Below are 9,684 nucleotides of genomic sequence, written 5' to 3'. Positions count from 1 at the left end.
CTCATTGTCTTTGAATCTTATATTTGATGCAAATTATGTTTTATGATTCAAAATTTAGCTTGGTAATTCAGGATTTGAGTCTTGATTTAATAACCTTTTTTGTTATTATTACTTTTTTAGTTGCCCCAAATTTTATATTCATAACTTTCCTCACTAGCACATTAGCATCAAGGTTATCCGTAGTGGATAATGGTCTATAGCGATGAGGCTGAAAATCCTTTATAACTTTATGATGGATGCCATGGCAGATAATATATATATATATATATATATATATATATATATATATATATATATATATATATATATGAGTTAATCACCTATACACTGTCAGTGTAAATTTTTTTGCGCTGGCAGTCAATCAGAGCTATTAATAGTGCATTTTCATATGCTCATTTAATTAAATTAAAATATAAAAAAAAATACTATTAACGGCTCTAATTGACTTCCAGTGTAAAAAAACTTTACATTAGCAGTGTATTAGTGGTTAACTATATATATATATATATATATATAAAAGAGGGATCCTTTTATTCCAAGAATAAGTCTACCTAGACTTACTCCGTTCAACCGTGCAATTTAAAGTTCTTAATGTATAAATCAAATCTGCAAATTTTTAAAAATTTGAAAATCATTTCATACTTCGTTTCATTAATTTGAATCAATGTATAAAATAATTTTATGATTATCCGTCAATTTAAATTAATGAAATGAAGTATCAAATGATTTTTCAAATTTTCTAAAAATTTGCAAATTTGATCTATGCATTAAGAATTTTAAATTGAACGGTTGGATCATTAAAATTTGATGTAGAACATGAATTATTAAACGAAGTAAGCCTTGGTAATCTTACTCCCGACAACAATGAATAAACAAAATAAACAAAATAAATAACAAGCAACATAATATCAATATTAGTTTCATAAAATAGACACTCAATATTAGTTTAAAATTTAGAACAAAATAGGAATTTAAATTGACCCAATTGATAGAAAAATCAATATTAAAAAATTTGTTGCTATAGATACAACAATGAATTCATTAAGAAAGAATACAAAGGAGTAGGAAAAACTAAAAGAATAAAGAGGATTAAAACATGAAAAAAAGAGGAGAATTAAAATTGAAAAAAATAAAAAGAGGAAGAAGACTAAAACTATAAAAAAATAATAAAAATAAAAAAAGATTAAAACTGAAAAAATAAAAGGAAGAGGAGGAGGATTAAAACTGAAGAAAAAAAACCTGTTCAATTTGAAGTTTCGCTATGTTGCCCGAGTCGCTCGTTGGAGTTAGGCCACCACGGTTCAAGTCGATTACATGTAGGAAAGATATTAAGCATCCCTACAATGACCTCAATGGTACCTTATGATGAAGTTAAAGTGATAAGAATTAATAAATAAAATATTGAATCCTTTTTAATAATATTTATTTACATACTTAAAATAAGGAAATAAAGGAAAGAATAGAAAATTAATTGAAATACCTCTATAATGAGCTTTAAGAGAACTCTTAGGTGCCTTTTGACAACCCAGCACACTATAATGTATCTCACAAGATATTAAGAAATACAATAGGGGGAAGAGAGAAAATTTTCGAGCTAAATCCTATTTTGAAGTAATTTTTTTAACCCTGAAGCAATGACGAATCTCCTATTTATAGACATCAGGAAAGGTCAGAACGGACCGTTCTGAAATCGGAATGGCCCATTCTGATTGATTCTACCATGTGTTAAATTTGAAACTTAAACAGGCTGTTCCGAATGCAGAACGGCCCGTTCTGATTTTGAGTTTCACTCATAACAAACTGCATCGGAACACCCGTTATAGACCAATATGTTATGTGTTATATTTGAATTTGAAACGGGTCGTTCCAGTATTGGAACGGCCCGTACTGAATTTGAAATTTACTCATAAAAAATTACATTGAAACGGCCCTTTTCAAACTATGATTTATAGGCTTTTTAATAGTTGGGAACGGCCCGTTCCGGGTTGGGAACGGCCCGTTCTGAACTACTAAACACTCTTATTGGGCTTTGGGTCTTCTGATGTCATATCATGTTATTTCTAGTCTTTTAGGAACTCCTTTTCTTCATGCAAGAAAGACAATACAGTAAAATGGCATATCTAAAATATTACTCACGGAGATGAAAATTATGTGCGTGGCTGAAATGAAGATGTATGGTTTGAGAATTCTTAATGAAATTATTACAAATTTAAAAAAGAATTAAATAGTAACTTGTTAGTTCTTTGCCTAGCTGGAGATCTGTTTCCCAAATTTCTAATTTATATTTTTAAGATGTCATGATCGACCAGTATTAGTGTTCCAGATTATAGAAATGAAAAGCTTCCCAAATTATAGAAATGAAAAGCTTGATAGAGAAGCTACTATGATCACAAGATAAAATATTCTTTTTAAATCATACTTGGATCATAACTAACTATATTATATGATTAATTAATCTAAGAAAATCAAATTTAATAGGACAAAATATGAAATATTTTAGAAATAAACTAAATTCCGGGAATTAACTCACAGAAAGAGATTCGGGATCCGCTGCACTAGTATTTCCAACAAAAGGATCAATCAGATAATTCACAACCTTCAAATAGTTTTGTTAGAATAAGGCATAAAACACTCCGATCTAAATAATAAATATTATGCTTGAAGATGTATGTACCGTAGACTGCAAGCATATAACATGATAGTCACAGACAGAAAAACATCCAACAAGTGACACTATTGTTCGGTGACATATATCTCTTTCCCAAAATGACATTCAAAGAACCTGCCAACAATGCAAGAAAGAAAGTCGATCAAAGGCTAAGGATATTACTTTTTATGATATAGTAAAATATAAAATAGACAAAGAACAATGAAAATTGGATGCTATCAATTAAGGTTTATTGAACCTTTCCTCAGAATTTTCATCACACACAAGTGTGGTCACTTCTTTTCCACATAAATGGTTTAAAAGTGACCTGTATCAGCAAATTTAGAAAGTTAAGTGGGCAAGTTATTCTATTAAAGCTGGATGAATGAAGATTTAATTAACTACATTTAGAAGAGGTAATAAATACTACCAACAGAACTATAAAAAAGGAGAAAAAAAAAAAAAAAAGAAACAGACAGCATGAAAAGAAGAAAAAAGAAAACTCTGATTTGCCTTCCATGTAAATCGTACATTAATCCAAATTATATCAAGAACTTATTTTTATGGTTTTGAAGTTTGGCATCAATTTCCTTGAGTGCATCTAATACCAGATTCCCATGTTGGATATTCTTACTAGAAGATCTATTTCATGGGCAAGTAATTTTTACAAGTATAAACCTTGACATTAAAAAAAAGAAAAAAGACATACAAATTTGTGCAAAACAGAGTGATCAACCTTTTAATAAATTTAATAGGACATGCAAAACAATAAGGTAACAAGTATCTCAAAGGGTTAATTGTTCATAATTTTAGCAAAAACTTGTACAAGTTAACTTGCACAAAAATAGGCCATGGCTCTTTAGAGGGTGTTTTCCCCACAGCAAATAAATGTGAACAGAAAATAATTCACAAGATGGGATGAGCTCATAATAGCACATGCTGATTAGCAAGAGCTTAGAGTTAGAGCAATATATAAAAGTGAGCCAGAAGTAGAAAAAGATCGGTTATGAATGGGAAAATATGATAGAGGGAGAACAAAAGAAAAAGAATGGCTCCACTTCTTTATGATGAAAGAATGTTTCAGTAATGTACAAAGGAGCACTCTTCCTGCACACAGGGAAAATAGCCCTTTCAATACTATCAAAACTCTACATTAATGCCTATCACACTCTAAAGGTTTTATTTATAGACTTTTCTCTAACTGACTGCTAACTACCTCTTACAACCTGTTAACAGAAATTCTAATTACAGTCAATGGGCTTTTTTCCTTCTGTGGTTCTGGTTGTGGTTGACTTTCTTGCCTATCAAGAACACAGCCAATAATCATATTCAAATAGACAAAACAAGTCATATTTCTTAGCTTATTGTTATATCAAAAGCAACGAGATTGGACCATTGCTAATAATGTCAGTAAATAGTCATAGACTCCATAGGTCATTCATACATCATGGAATATTCAGCATTTGATACTTGAAAATATACTTCATTTTAGCAAATGCATGAATCTGAGACTGTGTTCAGACTTCAAATTTATTATTTACCCAAACTATCATTATAATTCATAACATACATTTTGCAGACAAGGAAGTTTCTGACTATAGGATTTACATAAAAAAGTGTGCGATAATCCCAAACACATGCTGATTTATTTCTAATCAGAGAATGAATAATTAAGGAATAAGGATACAATCAAATAAGAAATCCCTAAAAATCAGTTATACAACAGTTTTCAAGTTTCCCCAATATACAATAAATCAAATCAGATCTTTAACACCGACAATCACAAAAAAATAATTCAAAGAAAAAGAAATATTTACACATGCTGTGGGAGGTATTTCAGAACCTCATACCTGTAGAAAAACTAAGAGAGACGAGTAACACTAAAATTGTGGGTGATCGTAGCAACTCACTGTGATTTTTATTGAATAAGAGATGGCCTTTAAATAGCCATTGTACAACGTACTGAATTAACAAGAAGATAATAAAATATCTTATCAAATCAAAACTTACCAAAAAACTATCTTATCTAATCTGAAACCAAATAACTCAAAATCAAATAATTCCAGATAACTAAATCGGATATCCCGGATATCTTGGATATCTCGAATATCTCGGATATCTCGGATATCTCTAGAAATTTAAGATTATCCAACAAAACTCCCCCATAATCTTAAATTTCTCCTTCTTCTTTCATTTCGATGCTTCTTCCACCAGAGCGCGATACTCCTCTGTGTACCATGGCCCCGCGAGCCATGCAACGTCCAGCACCCCCTGCGTCGAGGTGGCCGATGCCTCTTTTGGGACACAAAAATACCCGTTGCTCTTTGGTCCACCTTTAAACCCAGAAAGTACTTCATGATGTCCAAATCGGTCATCACAAACTCCCTCTTCACTTCTTTAAACTCCTCAACTAGCTCAGCTTTACTTCCCATCTCACTCTTCTCAATTGATCCGATCTCCTCATCCGTTGCTTTCTTCCATCTTTCATCAAGTACCACCTCTTCAGATTTTATGTCTTCTGTTCTTGTCAATAGACATACTACATGTAACTCGTCAGTGGAGTTGTAGATGTCTTGCAAGCTCCGAGTTCTAAGTTGCTCAGGTTCATCATCTTCCTCGGAATGCTCATTGGTCCTATCCGAGCTTCTCCCTATTATCTCCGAGTTCTCCCTTTCAGAGTTCGAGCTCCCCGAGGTCGTTTCCGAGTTACTCCAACTCCACTCACTTTCCTCATCTACTTGGACATCTCGGCTTACCAGAATTTTACCTGTAACAGGGTTATACAATTTGTAGGCTTTTGCCTTTTCATCATACCCGATCAAAATGTACTTCTTGCTCCTATCATCAAGCTTCGTTCTGAGCTGAGCTGGAACATGACCGTAAGCAAGGCTTCCAAAGATCCTGAAGTGACGTATACTCGGTTTTTGTCCACTCCATGCTTCTTGAGGTGTCACATCATCCAATTTTGAATGTGGGCACCTGTTCTGTATATATATAGCACACTGTACTGCCTCTGCCCAAAACTTCTCAGGCATATTCTTCCCTTTAAGCATGGTTCGGACCATTTCAAGAATAGTACGATTCTTTCTTTCAGCTACTCCATTTTGTTGTGGTGAATATGGAGCTGTGAGAAGACGCTTTATACCTTGCTCTTCACAGTATTCCATAAACTCTGCCGATGTGAATTCTCCACCTCTGTCCGACCTCAAAGCTTTAATTTGCTTGTTAGTCTCTTTCTCCACCATGACTTTAAACTTCTTAAAAGCTTCAAATGCCTTTGATTTTTCTTGCAAAAAATATACCCAGGTCTTTCGAGAGAAATCATCTATGAAAGAGATGAAATATTTCTTACCACTGAAAGATGCTGGAGAGATTGGTCCACACAAGTCAGTGTGTATCAGCCCAAGTTGCTCCTTCGCTTTGTGCTCGGACGAGCTCGGAAAACTTGTCCTTGTATGCTTTCCAAGTACACACGCTTCACAAAACTTCTTGTCAAACTCAACACCACGTAGTCCGAGTACCAACTCCTTCCTTGATAGCTCGGCCAAGCCTCCAAAGTTTAAATGCCCAAAACGAAAATGCCACATCATGGCTTCATCCTTCACGTCCAGCTTCAAGCACTTATTTTGAAGGATGTTCAGCTCCAGTTTATACATCCTATTCTTTTTCATCTCCACTCGGGCTATTAAACGATCATGCTTGTCCTTCAAATAAAGCACTCGATCCTTCATCAGAACCGAGTTTCCTTTCTCCATCATCTGCCCCATGCTTAAGATGTTATTCTTAAGCTCGGGAACGTAGTAGACATTCCTTATTTCTCCAACTCGTCCATCCTTCTGCATAAACTTGATGGTTCCACGCCCTTTTACCGCCACCTTGGAATCATCCCCAAATGACACGAATCCAGCCTTTACCTTGATGAGTTCGTTGAAGAAACTTTCTTCTCCACACATATGATTGCTCGCTCCAGTGTCCAAATACCAGACCGAGTTGTTTAGGCAACTTGAATCAAGCTCGGCTTCTGACTTCTCATATGAGCTTGGAGGCTCAATTGTTGATCTCTCGACGCAACTCAAGTTTAGCTGGACCTCGGAGGCACAACTCGGACGTAGCTTGGTCTCCGAGCTCTGCGTCATCATCAAAATTCCTGCTTCCTCGTCCTCTTCTTCTGTGAGAAGATTCTTCCCTTTTTCTTCACTTCGGCTTTTAGCTCGGCAATACTTTGCTATGTGACCGTATTTGCCACAGTTGTAGCAATTTGCCGATCTGCATTCCTTTGCGTAGTGGCCGAGTTTGCCACACTTATAACATTCCACCTCGGACCTCGGCTGACTTCCTTGGCTACGATCACCTCGTCCTTGTCCACCTCCATGGTCACCTCGTCCTCGACCTCGTCCTTGATCACCTCCATGATCACCTCGTCCTTTGCCTCGTCCTCCATGATCACCTCGTCCTTGTCCTCCTGATCTTCGGCCCTGAGTGTTCCGAGTTTCATTCAAATCAAGTTGCGCCTGTAATGCTTGATCAAGAGTATTCTTCATCTTCCTCCTCCTTTGTTCGTGGGCTTCGAGTGACCCAGCGAGCTCTTCCACTGAGAGAACTGACAAGTCCTTTGACTCCTCAATTACACATGCAATACTCTCGAAATCATCTGTTAATGATCTCAAGATTTTCTCCACAATTCTACTTGCTGGCATTGGCTCCCCATTCCTTCCTAGTTGGTTAGCCACCTTCTCCACCCGAGTTATGTACTCGGATACTTGTTCCTTATCCTCCATCTTCAAACTCTCAAACTCTCCTCGGAGAGTTTGAAGTCGGATCTGTCTGACACGGTGGTTACCTCTGTGCGCAACCTCTAAGATCTTCCATGCTTCCTTTGAAGATGCAGCGTTTGCAATCTTCTCGAAACCTGACTCATCCACGGCATTGTACAAAAAATACAAAGCCGATTTGTCCTTCACTCGTGTCTTTTCCAATGTGGCAATCTGAGCCACAGATTGGTCTTCGTCCTCCTCGGGTTCTTGGAACCCCTTCTCCACTATGTCCCATAGACTTTGGGAACCCAACAGGGTCTTCATTTGTAAACACCAATTATCATAATTGGTTTTCTTTGACAGTTGTGGTACGGTCATTCCATTCACAACCTTTGCCATTACTCTCTCTTTCTTCTTTCTTCCCCCTTCACAGGCGCACACTGTTTTCCCCTCACACTCGGCACTCAGAGCATATAGCTCTGATACCAATTTGTAGAAAAACTAAGAGAGACGAGTAACACTAAAATTGTGGGTGATCGTAGCAACTCACTGTGATTTTTATTGAATAAGAGATGGCCTTTAAATAGCCATTGTACAACGTACTGAATTAACAAGAAGATAATAAAATATCTTATCAAATCAAAACTTACCAAAAAACTATCTTATCTAATCTGAAACCAAATAACTCAAAATCAAATAATTCCAGATAACTAAATCGGATATCCCGGATATCTTGGATATCTCGAATATCTCGGATATCTCGGATATCTCTAGAAATTTAAGATTATCCAACAATACCTTCAGAAAAGTTGTAGTGAGGCCTAAAATATTATGCAATGATTTGCAGTGGAGTATTTGAAAAGTGTTTGAGTGTACATTTATAGTAACATTAACCAAATAGAAAACATTGAATGATAATGAAAATATTTGAAAGCTCAAGAAGCTGGAAGATCCTTAGACATGTCGTGAGAATAAAACCTTCGATTGTGCAGAAAGTAGTTTGCTCCAGTAGTGCAGCAGGATTTGTGGGTAACTCATTTAAACAATTACTGCATTTTATATTTATTATGAGACAAATATAGCAGAAAAACATGAAAAACTCATTTTAAAAAAGTTCAAATAATTTGAAATAAAAAATTAGGAATTAACATTTTAGAAAAAGACAAAAGTTATAAGCAAGATATACCAGAAGTGGTGCTCCATTTTTCACAATATAGTGCTTATGCTGTGATATTGGCTGTAACAGTAAACAAAATCTCAATCTTAATCATTACTAACAAAATATTTAAACCCTGAATAGATCAATCGCCGATACTCTAAAACTTCCAATTACCACAATAAAATCCAAATTATAATTCAAAGAACTAAGGCTTTGGCAATTCAAATATATTAGAAAGAGGTCAACAGTGGAAGCTAAATAACAGAATTGCTTTATATTATCAGGAAAACATAGCCTCAGATACTCTGTTTTCTAAGCTAAAAATCCTTACAAATTGTTGCTTTTTCTTGAAGTCGAAGAGCATCAATCAAACCTTTATCCTCGATTTCACTTTCAGTTTGTGCAAGGTGAACAAAAAGCAACATCAATAGTCAGAACTTCTGTTATAAGCATGTATTGAATAAAGGGTAAATTACAAATAATATAAAGAAGAAGGACATAGCCCACAACAACCCAAAAAATAAATTAATGGGAGATGTTGTAATTAAATTCACAGTGATCCCCTTAAAAATAAAAATAATAATAATAAAAATTTAACAAAAATTGTAGCCTACAACGACATATGTGGATTCTAACTAAATTCGTTGTAGTTCACAATAATTTTTGTTGACTAAAAAAAAATAACAGATGTCATTAATATTATGTAATTTCTTATTTCAAAACAATTTTATTTATGTAAAAAATTTTAAAAGTCCTACAAGAATAAAAAGTCACAACTCACAAGCCTGCCACTTTAAAATACTGAATCATAAATTCATAATTGACCAATAATATTATCTATTTTTGTATTTAATAAAATAGAAGAATAGATGATTGAAAATTTAAATATATTTCATATTATAAGAAAAATATTAATGTTTATGCACAATAAAACTTATTAAATTTGTTTAAAACAGTAAAATTTATGGCTAGCATAATTTCCAATTTAAATTTTAAAAAATAAAGTATATCATTATTTAGTTTTATACCAAAATGAAATTATTTTGTACAACAACAACAAAAAACTTTGTCTCGTCAAGTAAAATCAAAATAAATTGCATTACATAAATCACACATCGGATTCT

At 34.3% G+C, this 9,684-nt stretch overlaps 1 long non-coding RNA gene across 1 annotated transcript; it reads right to left on the bottom strand.

Moving 5' to 3' along the window:
* Positions 1-983: 983 nt before the first annotated feature.
* On the bottom strand, positions 984-9,176 carry LOC114917111 (uncharacterized). The gene is made up of 5 exons (XR_003805864.2): positions 8,892-9,176; positions 8,588-8,638; positions 8,380-8,450; positions 2,907-2,975; positions 984-2,782 (listed from the first exon to the last, which is right to left on the bottom strand). It is a non-coding gene; the product is annotated as an uncharacterized LOC114917111 (long non-coding RNA).
* Positions 9,177-9,684: the final 508 nt, after the last annotated feature.

The sequence above is a fragment of the Cajanus cajan genome, chromosome 4, assembly GCF_000230855.2.
Source record: "Cajanus cajan strain Asha chromosome 4, NIPB_CcT2T_4, whole genome shotgun sequence".
Lineage (NCBI taxonomy): Eukaryota > Viridiplantae > Streptophyta > Magnoliopsida > Fabales > Fabaceae > Cajanus > Cajanus cajan.
The sequence above is the reverse complement of the archived record's forward strand: the minus strand, read 5'-3'. Positions and strand labels throughout refer to the sequence as shown.